Genomic DNA, 19,459 nt, shown 5'->3' on the forward strand with positions numbered 1-19,459 from the left:
GGTTTTCAATCACCTAACGTTAAGTATGCATGGTTGTGGCTGCTACAACACGTGCCACTACTGGGCTGTCGTAAACGTTCTGGCTATTTTGAATGTTGTCATTCCTTTGCGGACCCAACAACTTCGGAATTGTTCGCAACCCTCTTCCGCTCCAACATCAAACGTTCGTTGGGAACTGGAAAATATATTAAATTAATTTTAACTGAAAGTAACCAGAACTAACAATACAGAAGCGAAAGTAATTTGACGTACGTACGCAAATACTGTCTTAAATCTCTCTTGCATCTGTGACAGCATTGAATTATTTCCTTAACCCTCTCCCGTTTCGAAAATGTCAGCACTTGTGGGATCATCAGAGGTGAGGTAGCGGTCATTACTGGGTGGTAGCGTCGTTCCCATATATGTCAGACGATTCCTTAGCACGCCTTGGATAGGCCTAATCTTTTGTATTTTAAACACAGAGGAAGAAAGCTCAGAAACTTACCCATATGGAAGACCGCCCTAAAGCCACTCTTCTGGCCTGAATCGTCAGACGAAAAGTGTAATCGGAGCTTGCTTATCTTGGATGTGATTTGGGGAGGAAGCGTAGAGCCGCAGAATGGGCCGTACGTGTGGTCTGTACCATCTGTTTCCTCGGTGTAAATGGTGACCTTGTCATAATTGCAATTGTCCTGCCAGGTGAGGAAACAACCATACAGCGAAGGTTAGTTGACAACTCGCCAGGATGTTTTTGTTACCTCAGCGGTCATCGTCGAGCACAGGTCCACAATACGCTCGCACCCACCCAGCATGTTGGCCAATCGTAAAGAAAGTTGCCATCAGGTGTTGAATCAGTTTATGGCTCTTGGGAAGCCCGCCACAGCCGATTCACCCGCACCTTACTAATGGGAGGGGCGTACTTAAGAGGCGTGAATTCTTTTTAGGCCAACGTTGATGACGGTCGTGCGCCAGTCTTTGTTCAGGACGACATTGTCTTTTGAACTGCTCCTGAGTTTAGTGAAAAATCGTTAAGTGGCTGTTGTCATTTCATCCCCGTGTAATAACGAAACTATGAATCGGGGGGAAAAGCAGCTACGTGGCGAAGCTATACCTGGGCTATTAGGTGCGCCATAGCAGATGACCCCGGAATAAATTTGAACGATCAGGGATCTTCGCAGTTTCCGAAATGCGCTCCTCCTGAATGCCCATATACCCACTTAAGGGGACAATGCTAGGATACTGCGATGATGTAACGGGAGCTTTCGCTGGGCCATTATTATCTCCGTGTGCACGGTATTGTTTACCCGGTGTGTGGCTTGTTGGTTACCATGGCGTCTGAAGGTGTGCGCGTTTCGCTATACTAAGGAGGGCCTAAAAAAATAATTAGTAAATTATAGCCTCTCACCTTCTCCTCTCTAATGGGATGCGACTGGCAAACCTAATGTTTGCAATCCGCTATGACTGAGCTATTACAAATAGAGCAGAAGAGAACTGGATGGACGTACGTGGGGCTCAAGCTCGAAGTTGGTGAAGTTGAGGACAACGTAGAACGAAGGTGGAGCAGTAATCAACCATTGGCAGGTAATAATTGGCGGGTAAGAATGAGGAAAATTGGGGCTTGTGATCGTTCCTCTGGAGGCTTCGATGTGCTCGCCGCACGTGCCTGCAGAAATTCCTGCTGCAGAAACCGCGCAGCGACGAAAGGCACACATAAAAGCAATAGAAACGAGAGCTACATCCGAGTTTGCTGGCTTTAGAATCTTGCAGCGTGTTGATACGCATGTACGTGCATCAGACTGCTGAAATAACGTTGCATATTAGCCGCCTTCTGAAATGCGGTTGGCAATTGACAAGCATAACATAAAACATGTTGTTGGCTATGTTGCGAGTTAATGATTAAAATATTGAAGGTCCAACCACAAATTCAAGGCCATCCCAACGAAAATACGGTCCCAATTCTAGCTCTTAAGAAGGTTTGCTTAGACAGTTCCACTTGTATATAGTCGCACGTGTAGACATGTGCGGTACATGTCACCGGCATCCAAAGCACGACTGAAACGACTAATGTAACAAATAAACGCATTTCAGCCGACACACTAAACTTCTTTACATCATTTTTGGCTTTAAAAGGTGTTTTGGCTAAAAGGGGCGTAAGAATAAAAACTTTGTCTTTGTGAACACCCTAAAATAAGGGTGCCAGGCTGCTTAACGCGCTAAAATAAGGGTGTGGGAAACGCAGATACGCGTGACAAAGTAGATTGGCTGAGTGCCGAGCCTAACATTCAGACACATTCAACACCCACAAGTCACCCTTGGACTACAAACCAATTGAACAAAAACTCCTATCAGATGCAAGGGGACAGCGATTACATACTTACCTTAGAAATACGTCTGCTCTTCTTGCTTTTATCGCCAGCAGAGGAAAGTCATCTGATAATGGCGGTGGGCTTGTCGCGAATTGAGATATCTTAACGCTAATTTTTAAATTGCGCATTTATTGTCATCATGTACAAGAGCGCGTGCGGATATGCAACACATTTTAAAGGCTGGTTTAATGAGGTTGTTATGTTCAATAAGTCATAAAATTTCATTAAACATCAAAAACCCATGCATTCCATGCAGTTTCAGCACCCACCAACAAGTGTGTTCATTATTTCAACACCCTTTTTCTCACATGGATGTCGAGTTACAAATAACGGTGTTGGAAACTAAGAAAGAGGCTGTGAAATACCTGCAACAAGAAAAAGGGTGTAAAAGAACTGCAACTTTGGAGATATTTTCTACGAGTTTACACGAGTGGACTTGCACATTTTCTACACGCGGTGGATGTTTTTTGCCTTACCATTTTTAAACAATATGAATGGGCATAATTTATCACCAGGGAAGCTGTTTAAGCTTAAGCTAGATTCGGTGGCGTTAGCAAAAAAAAATGCCAACAAAATAACGGTGCCACCTGCAACGGGTGCACCACCGCGGATAGGCTATTATAACAGTGAAGCCGGCTTTCACGCCTGTTCGAGTGTGAGCAGAAAGGACGGATGTGGATGCGCACCTCTTACTATACCAAGTCTTTTTGGGACACTAAAACGCAAAAAAAATGGCGCAGTTTCACCACTTGTGCAAGGCTTCGGTAACAGTGGAACTGGGGTCGACCTAGCTTGTTTCCCCCTTGGATCCGCTGTCAGTGTGGGTGACACAGTGGCACAACCTTGAAAAATAAGGCTAAACTTGGCCTCACCCCTCAGCACTTCGGCTAATCCAGCAAGAACATTGCGAAACCTCCCAGCAAAACGTAGCAAAACGTAACAACACTGGAAGAAGCTAGTCGACCCCCAGCTTCGCTGTTTTGTTTGCAACTGAACACCGATTCCAATCCTTTCAAAACTCTACAGAAAAAACAATGGTGTTGCGGTCGATCGACACCATTTTTGACACATAAAATTGTGTAAACCTACAAGTTATGGTGTTGGAACCTAAGAGAAAAGGGCGTAATAGCTTGCCAACACCCTTATTGCACTTATACTACACCTTTTATAGGCAATAAGGGTGCAAAAAATTTACTGTGCAGTGTAGATGAACCGAGGAATATCTTATGCAGCTTCATAGGTTCATTTTAAGGTGAAGATCTTCAAGGGGTCTGGGTGATGTTTAATACTCGGACTTGAGCAAATTATTCACATCAGATAGCCTTATCTCGCAAGTGGCAGGTGAACAATGGGCTTACAGGCGTTCACACTCCTCACTTTTTGAAGAAAAGCCGTGGGCGCGCGTGCGCTCATTGGTGCCTCTTGCGGTCTAACGTACATGTAGTCTTTCCTGCTTGTTAACAGTACATGGTACACGAGGCGAACCTGAGAACGCTTCACAGCGTGCTTAAGTTTCGAAAGATTGGCTGAGCACGAGGTCGCGGGTTCGATTCCCGGCCGCGGCGACCGCTTTTCTGATGGAGGCGAAAAGCAAAAACGCCCGAGTGTTCGAGATTTCGGCGCACGTTAAAGATCCCCAGGTGGTCAAAATTAATCCGGAGTCCTCCACTACGGCGCGCCTCATCGCCTGCGTTGCGTCGGCGCGTTAAAACCCACAACCAATCAAGTTTCGAAAGATTGACATGCCGCTCAGATTTAGTTGTATAGTTGTGAGTAAGGCGCTCCGAAGAGCGTTTTCGGTAGTGCATTTGGAGAGCCGGGTGTATACATCGACGGTGCTGCCTACCCAATCACTAACTTCCGAGGTGGCTTTGTTGAATGAAAAAACAAGATCGCAGATGGTATGTATGGAATCCGTAATGCAGGCACTAAGAAAGGAAATCTAACCACCTGTGGAGTAGTTGAGTTTGGACCGTATCTATTGCATATGTGGTGTTCATGTGTTTACATGTCTTTATTTGGGCTTGTTCTAGTGTAAAGCCATGCGCATTGACATTCTTTCTATATTGTTTGCACTTTTGTTGTCTAAATTGTTTTGCACTTCTGTCTTGGTCCTGTAGAGGAATTACAGTACGTACACATAAATAAATAAATTAATAAATAAATCATGGGCGTAGGCGTTGAACATGAGACATGGGACGAAATCCTTCCTTGTGTAACCTCGCGTACACGGGGAGACAATTCAAGGACGATACGACGGGTTGCAAAGTTTTGTGTCTGTATGATGGCTGGAATTTGTAAGCGAAGTGGTTTGCACTTGATTTGCAGTCGTAAGAGAAACATTACGCCTAGGAGCATCCTCATCTTGCGCATAGCCGAAGCTTAGCCAGCGGGCAGCGGAGAGATTATTTGATTGCTGAAATGTCGTCCAATAAACATTTTCCCCTGGGTTTACAATGCAGCTATTCAGGAAAAGACGCAGATTACTAAATTCGAGCTTGTCTACAGAAGATAACCTATTACAATGCTGAACTATATGGGGCCTCTGACGACCGCAACACCGACGTAAAAGGATGCCTACAACATGCAGATTAAAGGAGTACTGACACGAAATTTCAAAGCTGTGATAACTATGTAAAACGCTTCCTTTTTATCAGGAGATATCTCTCAGCAAGTTTCAACAGCAACAGTTCAGCGAAACACATTTAAAATCCATTTTAATCTTCGCCCGCACGAGAAAGCCCAGAGCGGGCCGACATAACATCATGTGCTACTTGCCCCAAACTACCGACGTCGGGGCTCCCGTGACAAAGCCGACGCGCTGGCTGTGGTTGGCGCGCGCTTCTCGGGCGTGTGTACACGTCATGGTTTTGGGACTGACGTCATGCTGCCCAGGCCTGTGGGGACGGCAAAGACCTCGGCCGGTCTGGGCGCGCGCGTGCGCTCGCTCGCGCGCGCTTCCAGAGAGGCAGCGATGCGGCAAGAATGGTGACGTCATGTGATACATCCTGTTATGGCGGCCGCTCGGCGTTTTTCAGTGGAAACCGAAACTGGCACGAATAAACGACGCCGTAAAGGAATGTTTACGCTGCGCTCGACCGTCTAATCTGTCATTCTATGATTAGTGGGCTGGTAGGCACGCATAGAAGCGAAAAAAACGTAACACGAAAATTTCGTGTCAGTACTCCTTTAAAGGAGCCATGAAGACAAAATAAAAGTTTGCTTTATTCAAAAGATTTCGATGAAACGTAGGTCACTGACCAAGTCAAAGAAGCGGTTTGACGTTTCGGTACCCTTACGGGTACCTTGATCACAATGAGTATGTGCGCGGAAAACGAAGGTATATATTGGGCATGAGGCGTCGCAATGAGGTCGCATACATAAACTCATCGTCACAACCATGCTTTTACCTGACCATACGGTATTCCGTCAAACTCTGGACTATATCAAAAGATTTCGTGTTTTATAGCGTCCCCAGCGCTTGCGGGGCAGCAAATGATGCTGTATTCACTGAGAAATTAATGAATTTAGGTTAAAATTTTGATTGTCCTGCCAAATCGAGTGTTTTGGTGACGTCTACAATGAAGTCATAACGGCGTGTATACAAATAAACTTCCACTGCGCCATTCGGCTCAGTGGGAGTTTTGACCGCCTTGCTTGCTGTCAAAACTCCCAGGTGGCGCTAGCATATTCAGCACTCCACCGTTGCTTTTTTTTTTACCGTATTTACACCTGGCTTGTTTTTGTTACGGTAGAAAGTAATCAATTCGTGAAACATGGGGTATGCTTGACAAACAAGGTCACGTAAGGCAACGTCGCTTACGTCATTGTCGTGTAAGACAACTCAAAAGCGGCGGACTGCTGTGCAGCTAAAACAAGCATAGTGCACCCAGTACCAACAGCAGTGCGCATTGGTACTTCTATGTTTACGTGTATTTTCGGAACTTTTGTTGTTTACCGCACCATTCTTATTGTTTTAAAATGGATATGCGTTGCATTTAGGCGAAAAAAGCTCGTTCGGCAAGCTTATAAGCTCTGCCTAAATTGCATTTGCTTTTGCCGACTTCAGCCAATCGCACAGCTGGGCTCATATGACATCATAGGTTCTGTTGCGGGAAATGAGCTAGTGGGTCGTATGGCCATTCCCTTTTTCCCTAATTATATAGCTTATTTGAGCGAACAGTGTGTTAAAACTGGTGTCAGTATGATTCTAACGAGGCAACCTTTCGAATGAACCAAACTTGTGTTTTGTCTTCATGGCTCCTGCCAGCTTGCTCGCATTCGCCCAACAGGCCAGCGGCTGGTGAATGCCGGACGGTAAAACGTTCGACACTGACACGCCTAGTGCACTTCCTCTGACATGGTGTGGATTTGAACCGAAATTCTACGACGCGGCCTCATTGAGAAGGTTCTGCAGCCATATTTGAGATCCTGTGGATTTGACATGTTGTCTAACCTATCTACCAGGTTGTCTTCAACTGTGTCTACAGGACATAACGACGGCGCATGCGGTTCGAGGAGGTTCATGTTGTTCACTCCACGCCATTCAAAGCTAGATGATAACATTCTGTTGTGTTCTCTGCCATTTCATTGTAGCATGTTCGCGATGCTCTGTTAGCAAGAAGATAATGTAGCGAACCATGCCTTGTGCACATTTTGTTGAGGTATTGTTGTGCCCACGTGGCGGCATTTACGATATTCATAATGCGGTTCCTGTAAGTCTGTCTGCAACGTGAAACGGAAAGTTCGACAAAGTTTAGGTATTTGGACGTTGGTGTAGTAAGAAACGAGGTGCAATAATGCCCATAATACGGGTAGCCGAGGATGGTTGATGTGTTTCCAGACGTGGTAAACGGTTCTCACGCTTACCCCAAGGGTGTAAAATTCTTCTCATTGAGTGAGCCCTTTGCTTGTATGTGCAATGGCTCACTGTACAAAACAGGAAATGTTTTTCGGAGTCGACAAATCTCAAGGATACAGGCGATATTTCTGCACACTTACTTCGTCTCGGCCGGTTGAGGCGGCGACTGTGATGAAACGTCTCAGTGCCAGAAGTAGCGCTGGGATCATGGCGTCTCCACGGCGTTCTGTGTTCATTGCCCACAGAAGCTGCGCAGGGTTGAAGATCGAAGTGACATGTAAAGGAGAACAAATAGCATTGCAGTTCGCATGAGCGCTTTCAAGCACGGCGACGGTTATGCAGGCTCGAACCATTTAATATTGCGACGGCCCCATCAATAGTGCCTCATGAATAGAAAATAGTGCCCCGTGAATAATGCCCCATCAATAGAGAAGCCCGGAGTTATGAGCCGAGGATGGCCCCGAAATTACACATGCTTTGCGCTGGACAAAGAGAAGAAAAATATGCGCCGTATCAGCTTGCACTGCAAATATCGTAAATGGTGCGATAGCCGTCGGCCGGCCGCTGCCACGTAACTCCTACTCTACACTCTCGGCGAGAGATGACATCATCGCGCGCACTGGCACCGATTCACCATAGCTTTTCCTCGCCACACTAGAGGCGGGACTCGTGTCCCGAACTGTCGGAGGCGTGATGCAAATGGTACAAACACAGATTTGAAAACGCGTAGTGGGCTGTCTCGCTCTATCGCTTGTTGCGACGAGTCGTGCAGTTTTGACGTTGCAAAGGGAAGAAATAATGCCAAAATGTAGAAAGCCAAAGGGCGGTGAAGAGATAGCGTTACTCAACTTCTTGAATAGCGTCCCACACGACACACCACACAAGCCGAATGGTGGCGAACGAACGAGCTCAAACGATTTCAGTAATTAGGCTGGTCTCTCTGCGCCCATAGCTACTCTTGGAGCGTCACCGCAAAGCCGGCGGGCGCACGTACATACATTGTATATGCTTTAATGACCGAGCGTTCATTGCTCTGTGCAGGGCTAACGACGACACTGCGCAGAAAACTTGACCGAATATAGAAGCATAACCACACAGAAAACTTGACCGAATATCGAAGCATAACCACACAGAAAACTTGACCGAGTATGGAAGCATAACTACGCATAAACTCCACCGAATGAGGAATAAGCGAGGTGGGGCCGGAAGCGTCGCTGTTTGCCCAGTCTTCGCGCCACCAGTGCGATGCTGACCCAATTTTTAATGTGCAGCATTCTTTGCCGAGAACCCACAATTCACGTCACGGAGACACGCTACGTATATTAGACAGGCGCAGACATTGTCCCTGCCCTGTGATCTGTTCCTCCACTACATACTCAAGTCACCAGGCCGTCCGCACTGTCAGGTATGCGGTGGCTATCCGGACAATGAACATACATATTGGCGCTGTGTACGGGCGACCTCGTCTTCCACATTGATTTCCACCAACCCCTTCCCCCCTGATATTCCCTACTCGTGGTCTAGCTGGGCCGCTCCCCCCGCGAACCTACGGGCAGTCCTGTGTTCCCTCTCGGCTGCCCACATTGAAACTCTTTCTCCGAGTTTCAGTCCTCCGAGACCGAGAACTGATAACTCCGCGGCTCGGACTTGAGCTGCAGAATAAAGTTTCATCTCTCTCTCTCTCTCTCTCTCTCTCTCTCTCTCTCTCTCTCTCTCTCTCTCTCTCTCTCTCTCTCTCTCTCTCTCTCTCTCTCTCTCTCTCTCTCTCTCTCTCTCTCTCTCTCTCTCTCTCTCTCTCTCTCTCTCTCTCTCTCACAGTCAGGAGCGCGTAACGTCCTGCATTTCCACAAAACATGTAGATATCGCGGAAATTCCCCCTGTAATCGCTATAATAGTGCAAATAGAGATAACTGGTCCCACGAAATTTTGAAAAACTAAAAAAATTATAACAATAAAAAAAATTACGGAAAATGGAGAACCGTTTAACGCCCTGCATTTCCACAATAATGCATACTTCGTAAACGTTCCAAATGTAGTCCTTAGAATAACGTACATGGGGATAATTGGTGGAGCGAAATTTTGAAAAGCTAAGATATAAGGAAAATAATAAAAAAATTACTGAAAATGGCAAAGCGTATAACGCATGGAATTTCCACAATAATGTAGATTTTATGAAAGTTTCACATGTAATCGTTATAATAGCGTAAATGGAGAATATTGGTCGAACGAAATTTTGAAAAACTGAGAAAATAAGAAAAATATAAAATAATTACGAAAATTGGCGAACCCTCTAACACCCAGCATTTCCACAATAGTGCAGATTTCGTGAAAGTTCCAAATGTAATCTTAGAATAACGTAGACTGAAATAATTGGTGGAACGAAATTTAAAAAAACTAGAAAATAAGGAGAAAATATTAAAACTTTCTGAAAATACCAAACGTATACCGCATGGAATTTCCACAGTAATGTAGATTTCGTAAAAGTTGCACCTGTATTCGTTAGAATAGCGTAAATGGGGAATATTTTTCGAACAAAGTTTTTAAAAACTGAAAAAGCAAAAAAAAAAAATAAAAATGAAATAATTACCGAAACTGGCGAACCGTGTGACGCCCTCCATATCCACAATAATGCAGATTTCGGAAAAGTTCCGAACGTAATGGTTTGAATAACGTAAATGGAGATAATTTGTCGGACGAAATTTTGAAAAACGAAAAAATAAGAAAAATGACAAGAAAATACGGAAAGTGGTAAAACGGTTAACCCATCGCATTTCCACAATATTGAAGATTTTTCGAAAGTTTCCCATGTAATCTTTGTAATATGGTAATTGGAGATAATTGGTCGGACAGAATTTAGAAAAAACAAAAAAATTGGCTAAAAGACAGACGGCATAAGAATGCTACGCAAGTAGATAACCATCTGAATTTCTGCAGAATTGTTTCACTTTCTATACTAACCAACTAGACGTACATGCTTCACTAAATGAACGAGGGTACTCCCAGTTATCTATTTACATGTTGCGTCTAATGTGCCTGAGGTTTCCTTTGTACTCGGCCTCTGAATGGGGTACTTTGTAATTGCGCCAACTGCATATTTATCACGTTCACGGATTTCAGCGGTGGGAGAAGTCCCACAGCCCTTATAATTTTCAAACTCACGGCTATGCATTAGCCGGAAAGCGGCCTCATTTGTATGGCTTTCACTGGAAAAACAGTTTATAAAAGCTTTACTAATTACTTTAATACATGAGAATGCCGGATGTCATAACCGGAAGAGAACGTGCGTGCAAGCCCACTGGCGCTGATGGCTGCAACTGTAAATGCGCCCCCATACGTTTGTCCATGACCGCACTCGGCCACGTGTCACGCTGATCGAGCCAAGCACAGCGAAATTAATCGCACTTGCACGAACAGGAGTGCCCTTTTTAAGAGACCAGTGAATGAGGCAGGGGTGGAGCCGCATAGCAAGAGTATATTTATTATGGAGGGAAACTTTGCGCAGACCCGCCGCGGTGGCTCAGTGGCTAAGGCGTTGCGCTGCTGAGCACGAGGTCGCGGGTTCGATTCCCGGCCGCGGCGGCCGCTTTTCTGATGGAGGAGAAAAGCAAAAACGCCCGTGTGTTCGAGATTTCGGCGCACGTTAAAGATCCCCAGGTGGTCAAAATTAATCCGGAGCCCTCCACTACGGCGCGCCTCATCGCCTACGTTGCGTCGGCGCGTTAAACACCACAATCAATCAATCAATCGAAACTTTGCGCACATGCATGCCCTTGTGCGCTGGCACCAGTAACACCCTTACTTTCTTAAAGAAAAAAAACTTGCTGCTTGCCTATTTGGTTCATGGTATTCGCAAAAAAGCTAGCGCAGAACACTCAAAAACACTGGAGAGAAGGACTGAGCCGCAGTTCTGTCCGTGTCTTCTGTGCTGTGTCGGTTTTGAGACAACATTTTGCGACCTCGTACGCTCTAAACGCTTCAGAAAGTTGTGGGGACCTTGTTTCCAGCTGTGTGATCTTACGTCGAATAAGAGTGTAGCAATTAAGGAAGAAAGGGTGTAGCTATTCAGGAAGAAAAAAGTGAATATAGCTGGGAACTCACCGGTGACGATAGCTGAAAGCACCGCAGCGGTCAGCAACACTCTCATCATGCGAACTAACCGTTACTCTGTTCAATACCAACGGGCATGCCAAGGCACGGTGTGTAGAAGACTGTTCCGACGGTGCAAATCAGGCAACGCGGAACCAAAGCGGCCTTTCGTCCGCAGATCCTTACGTTGGCTTTGCGTGCATGAAGAGCAACCCAGGCCCCTCTCCCTCTTTCAGCCGCCCTAACATCACACTGGCGATGGTGAGACAATGACGTAAGCGGAGCGGAGGCATGCTGTCGAGACAGTGGTAACTGGAGAGCGGGCTGCTGATAAACAAGAAAGCAAAACGGGACGACAGCTATCTTCACCGGCGATGGTGGAACGTTGACGCTAGCGGAGCGGAGGCATGCTGCCAAGTCACAGGCAAGTGGAGAGCGGGCTGTTCATTACTGGAAAACAAAACGGGACGACAGCTAACCGCAGCGGGAAAGGACACCGGTGGGGGCAATTTATTGTGTCTTCCTGCCCCGCAGGCATTGTCTGCGTGGCAGGAAGACACAACACTTGTCATGCGACGAGCATCGTTTTAACTTGGGTGTTCTCTTCTGAGACCTGACTGTGGAAGCGTAAAGTACTTTTGTTGACACCCTTTTAAAGGTTTTGCCGAATAACACAAATGAAAGTATATATTTCCCTCGTACCTGCTGTGGTGGATCAGCGGCTAAGGCGTTGCACTGCTGAACCCAAGGGCGCAGGTTCGATCCCGGCCATGGTGGCTGCTTTTAAAACAAAGGCGAAAAGCAGAAACGCTCGTGTATCGAGATTTCAGCGCACTTTAAGGATCCCAAGGCGGTCAAAATTAACCCGGAGCCCTCCACTACGGCGCACCTCATTGCCCACGTAAAGCTTCAGCGCCTTAAACCTACCAAGTTAAAAATACCTCCTTCACAAATAATTGAACGACGCGGTTAGCTGCCTCTTAATTCTTGTGTCGGCTCCCGCCGCCAACAGATTTAACATAGTAGCGTTCTTAGGCTAATCTTCCGATTTTTTTTCGTGGGTGCTCTCCATCCCCTATCAGCCTTGCTCCTCTATCGTCTTCGCAAGTACGTCATCGATGCCAACTGGAAACCAGGACTGATGAAGGCAATATGAGGGCTCTCTGAACCTTGACTACGGCGCAGCGGCGATGGAAGTGTGGAAAGGAGGATAATGATACTATGGCGGGTGCAAAAGAAAGAATACACGATTTCAACATGCGCCGCGGCTGCTCAGTGGAGCTCTTCCTATGTCAGTCCGTAGTCGCATGCTTGTCCGACACGGTCACCAACGGTTCCCGCAACTTACGATATTACATTAAAGTGCCTCTTCTACCGAAACTGATAGCAGTGCGATTATTGTATCATTTAATTAAAAAGAGGAGAAAATGGTAATGTCAGGCCTTCGAAAACTAGGCCTAGATTATGACCAGAAACGAACTAAAATGAGTCTTGATAAGAACTAAAATCGAGTATAAGACGTTCCATCACAAACATATTTTAACTGTTCACCGAATTTTTGTGGCCTTCGCAATGGCAAATGATGTATGGCGGCACGAGGACAATTGAAAAATCACCGAAAAATATGTAAGGTGTTGTAAGGGTCGGGTGTTGCCGTCATTATTGCCATGATTGCATGAAAGGCCAGGCAACGGAGCAACGGCTTCACGGGCGTCGAGGGCCCCTCTTGTGTACCGTGTTTCGGCCCTGAGTGCAAGAGGGAGGCAATCGCGGGAGCTGCCGGGGGGGGGGGGGAGGGACAGTGCTTTGTTCAGCGAAGTTGCACGCGGCGGCGGCAATGCACAGGCGTGTATTGCCGCCGCCCGCAACAGTGGGCCCCCAACAGTGCAGGTGCGTGGGGGGCGCGGTCGGAGCGAGCGCCCCCCCCTCCGAATGCGAGACAGAACGGGTTGAGTCGTGGCTCGTCTCTGACGGGGTGCCGCGGGCACATAGCGACCAACGGCCTCGAGTATCTCTCTTTGTAACCATTTGCTGTAAAAAGTGTAAATACAAGTTTTCGTTTCGTCTCAACGGGTCGTCGCCTCAATCACAGCCCCAGCGCTGCACTAAACGCAGCGCAGGGCTGGCGGGAACTCCAAGGGTCACCAACGCCCGCCTCGCAAGGAGGCGAATTGGAGGAGAACGAGACATCACTGGTGTTATCCGCGTCAACGGTCATGAAAATACACAGCATGACACTAGAAAGAAGCTGCAGAGCCGATCACACAATCACCACAATACAGAAAATCTTGGCCGCATTGGACAACGCCTAACCAGCGGAAGAGTAGAAATAAGTGTATAAACGATAACATTCTTACAAAGGCATTGGTCATGAGCCGGACATTGTACAGCCGTCCGTAGCACATACTTAGAATGGAGAAAACCAAAGGAACAATATAATCACGACTGCCCATAAGACACCCTAAACCGGTCGCGGAATAAATGGTCCCGGAACTTATGGTTCCGGAACTAATGGTCCTGGAACAAATGGTCCCAACTTCAAACTAGGAATAAATGGTCCCACCACTACTGCTTCTATGCATGAGCGCCTGTATGAGGGAAGGAAGGGGGTCAATGTATGTATGTTTATATGTTTGTATTTGTGCACAATATATTTTGAATCTGTTAATATATAATAAATATGCTAAGGCTGAATTTACTTGAGTAAAATGCGGTATACGGTTTTTTGTCGCACATGTACGTCCTCGCGTGATTCCTTTGCACGCCTTTTTTTGTTATTCCGAATACCAGACAAACCAGTGGCAGACACTTCAATCAAAATCAGCTGTACTGGGCAGCCCTCGGCCGGTGTTTGAAGCGAATACAATAACCGGCTGCCACAATTTTCTTATTTAGTGGCTATAAGTGCACTCGCTTCGGTAACAAATTTCTTTGCTTGAGATGGCCCTCATTGCCCTTTTTAGAAGAAATTGGCCATGGTGCTGACTGTCGCGACAGCCTGGCTTGACCAGTGGCTCAGCCGATGCTAGCGAACAGACGTCCGCATGTCTAGAGACTGTGCCTGTCACCAATCTCGCTTACTAGCGGCGTCCCGCTACAGGTGCGGCTTCCTGGAACACGGCCGGACTCAGAAACTATCTTCTTAAACGGGAAGGGAGCATTAAGTCTGGCCGTGCCTGGAAATAGTTGCGTTGACTGAGAAAACTTATGAGGGAAAGGGAGGGAGCATAGAACTCACTTCGCACGCACCACCCGTAAAGTGCTTGCTTCTTTTTGATTGATGATTGATTGATTTGATTGATTGTAGGGTTTAACGCGCCGATGCAACGCAGGCGATGAGGCGCGCCGTAGTGGAGGGCTCCGGATTAATTTTGACCACCTGGGGATCTTTAACGTGCGCCGAAATCTCGTACACACGGGCGTTTTTGCTTTTCGCCTCCACCAGAAAAGCGGCCGCCGCGGCCGGGAATCGAACCCGCGACCCTTGCTTCTTTTTGAGGCATGCCTCTACGTATTCTGTAAATCATGGATGGAGCCCCATGTTTCCCACGTGGCTTCTTTTTTCCCCTGTGTTTGCACGTAGCACATTCATTGGTTATTTAGTGACAAGGCAGATAGTTGAAATAACGATGTTTTGATAAACCAAAATGTTGAAAACAGAAAAAATGAAAACATGACAAAAATCGAATAACTGAAGAGAGAGAGAGAAGTAATAAATAACAATATTCGTCTTTAACGTATAAAAAATGCGAAGACAAAAATAAAAAATGCCGCAGAAAAACGGCGGAAATACGAATAAAAATTATTCCCGAAACGGACCAACTGCCCTGCACTAGCCCAAAATTGCATGGTTGGCAGAAATACCGCGTTTAATCGATATCATAGCGTAAATTGAGATAACCGGTTTAAAAGAATCTGAAAAACAAAGAAAACAAGAAAATGAAGAACTACAGAAATTATAAACTGCACTCCAGCAAGATACAACAAATTTGAACAGAAAACCAACGTGGAGTTTTATAGAATCATTTTGCCCGAAGAGGTGCCTGAGACCATTTGTTCCGGGACCATAAGTTCCAGGACCATATGTTCCTACTTTCGAGTTGGGACCATTTGTTCCGGGACCATACGTTCCGGGACCATAAGTTCCGGGACCATTTGTTCCGGGACCATTTGTTCCTACACCCCGCCCTAAACATCCCTTATTGTCACTAACACCGAAAATGTCCTTCCTTACCTTGCGTCTTTCTACTACCTTTGAAGAAATCAGAAAGGCCCCTCTCCTAGCATAAAGAGAGCGCTTGGGAAAAAAGGTCGCCTACATGAGCGATTGCTGGATGACCAGCGTTCTCCCGACTGCATGGAAGGAAGCATAAGCGAGATTCCTGCCCAGACCGGGTAAGACGCCACACGTTGACAAGCTACGCCTGATTTCTCCAACCTCCTGCATCGGGAAGGTCATGGAACACGTTGTTCTACACAGGTTGCAAAGGCATTGAGAAGCTACAGAACAAATCCTACGCTATGTTCGGAGTTTGGCCGTACCTATCGATGCAAGACATCTTACTCCAACTCAAAACAGACATCTTCGAAGCAGTCATTAGGACCACGCTGAAGGCCGTCCTCACATTATACCTCAAGGGTGCCTTCGACAACGTGGCTCACAGGGGCATTCTGAAGAACCTAAATGACCAGGATGCGGCGAAAGGATGTACGGATACGTTGACTGTCTACCACCTTCGGATACATCCGCTGTCTACCACGCCTACCATCTTCCTTCAAGAGGGCGCGTCTCGGTCCTGCAGTAAACATGCTTAGCCCTACTGCTGTAGCTCCGCTCAAGTCTCCGCCTAAATAAGGAGACCATGACCATGACGCTCGAACTCACAAGCGCCACGGCTACGCCTAGCCCACAGTGCTTCGTCACCAGCCACCACCCCGATTCTCCCATCTTTGCTTGCCTTCGCGAGCGTGATGTCGACGACTGTCTGAATGACGACGACTGGCTGGAAACGCGCTCACTCGAGAGCAAGCGCGTTTAACAGGTAGAGCAACAGCCTGAAGCGGCTGAATGTTGTCTTTTCCCCCTCTGACGTCGCAGACACATGGTACTTAAATCACGAGGAAGCAATCAGTGACTGGACCACCTTCATGACTCAGCGGCGCCATTTTCGTGATACCCGCAGGCCACTCCGAGGGGGCGAAAAGAACCCAGAACGACGCATCCAAACCTGTCAAACCTGTCAAACCTGTCAAACCTGCACGTCTTATATTAAGATATTCTAGCACTTTGTCTTAGTGCAAACAAGGATATATCAGAGTCTGAGCACGTACGCTACATATTAAAAGGAAGGGATCGGCCAGTTCGCCTTCACGGCGCTCCCGTTTCCAACCCCGATAGCCATCTTGAATGTGACGGCGAGCGACAAGGCAATCTTCAGTTCATCCGTATTCAGCAGGATACGTTCACCCGACATTTAGGCGATGAAGACCTTCGCGTGGTGATGAGGGAGCTGATTCGAGAAGAGCTGGACAGCTGCGCCTCCGCGTGTGCTGCTGCTACTACTCACCACTCGTGGGCACCGACTTTCAAGAGATGATTAAGAGGAGCTAGCATGTGTGACGTTCGGAAATTGCCACCGGTGCTACCATCCGAACCACTCTGCGTGCGTACAATGCCGCCCTTCACAGGGACGAGACCAACGCCACGTTGAAGTGCCCGCAACGCTAGTGGAGGAGTTACGTACGCGCACGGAGGGAACAATGACCCGCCGATGCCTCCTTTGTTCCCCAACGCACCATCGCTTCTTTCCACGCAACTCGTGTGGAAGGTATAAGAACGCATTGAAAGAAGCCCCCGCGGTCACCTTCTCCACCCCGGCGGCAAGCAATTCCGCGGGAGGAAGCCGCCGTAGGAGGTAACCGATAGCGTGCTCCTGCATTCCGGTCGGAGAACGAGACCGGCAGAAACGCCACTCTCTGCATCTTTCACTAACCCGTACTGGTGGGCCCGATGCTGCACTCCGGGATCACCTCCAAAGCCCAACGGAGTACGCGTTGCCCGGCCCGAGAGCTCGCCCCGGCCCAGCGGCAATCGCGCGCCTCCCGTGCACACCGGCTTGAGAGCGAAGCAACTCGCCTCCACGACCCGGCACCAGCCACCCACCTGACACGCTTCTACCCGATCAAGAAGCCGGGCGAGCGCCGACGATACACCGTCCTCGTGACCTGTGAGGGTGCCGGGACTGCTTAAAGCCTTATTAATGAAACCTAATTGTTACCTGTTATTAACCGTGTGTGTCTGTATCTCTTTTCTTAACTGTGCGTAGAACCACCCAACCGGGAAACAGTAACCCAGCCCCTTCCGGGCTCATCGCACATGTTCGCCGGGCCGGACTGTGCTTGATTATGCCGCTCCTTTTGCCGCGGCGTCCTATTCTGAAGTCGCTGGAAGGGCCCCTTTGCCCAAGGAGCCGATTACCATGTAGCCTTTTTTCGGATATGTGGCCACCGGGCCTAACCGACCAGGGTTTTTCTACTGCGAAATTTCCTGCCACATTTCTCGGTTCTGTCGAAGGCGTGAACCGGATGAACGGTGCAGCAACTACACCTACGAATGCGACGTAACGATCCATCATTATGGCCGCCGACAGTGGGGATACCTGTCTTTGATCCGCCATGCGCCTCCTCCTGCCGATTTGCTTTAGCTACAGTGCAATTCCCGGGAAACACGACGTCGCTCACCATCGCCTTTCCGCCGAGTTGTATCACCGCTTCTCCTCGTCGTGCATGACAGTGTTCATGTATCAGAAAACTACGCCACGCAGTCTTTGGAGGGGAAACTGTAACCAGCGAAGACATCACTCCTCCAGAGCACCCATCGAACATGTTGGGTGTATTCGTTGAAGGCGTTCGCATCGAAGCATTGGTGGACACCGGTGCAAGCGTCTCAATTATTGATTGTTGGGTTTAACGCGCCGACGGTATACACAGGCGATGAGGCACGCCGTAGTGGAGGGCTTCGGATTAATTTTGACCACCAGAGTATCTTTAGCGTGTGCCGAAATTTCTGAGAGAGAGAGAAATAAACGTTTATTGTCTGAAAAGACTATCTAGGGCTTGGTCCTTGCCGATCCGAGGTGGTAGGTCTCCTCAGTCCAGCAAACCTCTGGCGGTGGCTGCCGTTTTCGCCCGGTTCACCAGTTTCTTCTGGTTCTCCGGATCCTCGTAGACGAGCAGTGCCTCCCACTTTTCAGCAATGTCGGGTTGACCGGTTGTATGCGTGCTTGGAATATCTTGTGGTGCGGCAGTAAGGGTTGTTGATGATGCTTGGCTACCCACAGGTAGGTCTGGGCGGTGGTCTTCGCAAGGGCACTCCAGGATCATGTGCGGAAAAGTGTCGGGTACGTCGGAATAAGGGCAGAGATACGGAAATTGCGTGGGGTAAATGCGGTGCATGATTACTCCGTGTGCGTATGTGTTTGTTTGGAGGCAACGAAAGATTACGCTTTCTTTCTTGGTGAGATCGAGGTGTGGTGGGGAATATCTCCTCCGTTCAAGTCGGTAGTGCTCCAATATTGCCCTATAGGTAATGGGTACGTCTTCTGCACCCGTAGAAGCACGGGGATTGGGCGGCAGGAAGGCCCGGCTGGTATGTTCTCGGGCTGCAGCGTGCGCTGCTTCGTTTCCAGCCATCCCTTCATGTCCAGGGATCCAGCTGGTCACGTAGGTGTCAAGAAGTTGGGGGCTCGTCTTTCACACAGGTGTTTGCGGTTTTCACCTCCATCAGAAAAGCGGCCGCCGCGTCCGGGAATGGGACCCGCATCGTTGTAACATCCAAATTATTCATGATAATAGGTGTAAAAGATTACGAAAGTTGAGAACACCGTATTGAGGCCCCTCATTACGTTCTTGAAATGAAACACAATTCGAAACTGCTACCTATTGTACACTGCGCGTCGTCATTGAATGTTTTGCCATTATATCCAGTGCCTAGTACTACTTATGCTCGGCTGGGTCTTTCTCTCGTAGACATCTGGTGTGATTTGTAGCCGCTTTCCAAAAATACTTTTACCACCACAGATACGTATTACTCAACTGTTCCACAAACAGGGCCGACTTTTTTAGTGCTGACGACCGACCCTAGGCAGCTTAGGCAGGCACCAGAAGT

At 47.8% G+C, this 19,459-nt stretch overlaps 1 long non-coding RNA gene across 1 annotated transcript; it reads right to left on the reverse strand.

Moving 5' to 3' along the window:
- Positions 1 to 466: 466 nt before the first annotated feature.
- LOC144177821 (uncharacterized) lies at positions 467 to 11,534 on the reverse strand. Its single transcript, XR_013323864.1, has 4 exons — positions 11,305 to 11,534; positions 7,347 to 7,454; positions 1,485 to 1,642; positions 467 to 671 (listed from the first exon to the last, which is right to left on the reverse strand). It is a non-coding gene; the product is annotated as an uncharacterized LOC144177821 (long non-coding RNA).
- Positions 11,535 to 19,459: the final 7,925 nt, after the last annotated feature.

The sequence above is a fragment of the Haemaphysalis longicornis genome, unplaced genomic scaffold (genome assembly GCF_048455015.1).
Source record: "Haemaphysalis longicornis isolate Haplotype H1 unplaced genomic scaffold, Haemaphysalis longicornis Haplotype H1 scaffold_319, whole genome shotgun sequence".
In the NCBI taxonomy this organism is placed as follows: Eukaryota; Metazoa; Arthropoda; class Arachnida; order Ixodida; family Ixodidae; genus Haemaphysalis; species Haemaphysalis longicornis.